The 448-nt window shown below is 52.0% G+C and overlaps 1 pseudogene; it reads right to left on the bottom strand.

Moving 5' to 3' along the window:
• Nucleotides 1-391: 391 nt before the first annotated feature.
• Nucleotides 392-448, bottom strand: LOC111661256 (U6 spliceosomal RNA; annotated as a pseudogene; the record flags this gene model as incomplete).

The raw sequence follows: 448 nt of genomic DNA, 5'->3' as shown, positions 1-448 counted from the left end.
GGGGAGGTTCCCGTGTGAGGCTGGGCTGAGATGGTGGTGGATGTGGGAACACCTCGGTCCGCTCCCCGGTGTGGACGACGCTCTCCTGCGGTGGACCGGCTCTCGCCCCCCGCTCTAAACTAACTGGAGACGGGACAGCTCCAAAGCTCCGACCCCGCGGAAAAAGTAAGTTTTAAGTTAATTTATTTCACTTACCGTTCCTTTGTCTGTGTGACGTGTAGTTTTTATTAACAGTCGTTGAATATTAAGAGCAGGTCGGTTTAGTCATATAATGACTTCAGATGCAGTTTGTAACAGACAGCTACTCCTGCCGCTGCAGTTCCCGGCAGCGCCGCCGGCGGTGGGGGCGCTGTTCCATTAGAGTCAGTGGAGAAAAATTAATATTTGAATGAAAAATGAGGAACGCTTCACGAATTTGCGTGTCATCCTTGCGCAGGGGCCATGCTAA

Source organism: Seriola lalandi, unplaced genomic scaffold (assembly GCF_002814215.2).
Source record: "Seriola lalandi dorsalis isolate HSWRI2012SDOR001 ecotype SW California unplaced genomic scaffold, Sedor1 jcf7180001995469, whole genome shotgun sequence".
Taxonomy (NCBI): Eukaryota; Metazoa; Chordata; class Actinopteri; order Carangiformes; family Carangidae; genus Seriola; species Seriola lalandi.
This window is presented reverse-complemented; position numbering and strand designations above follow the sequence as displayed.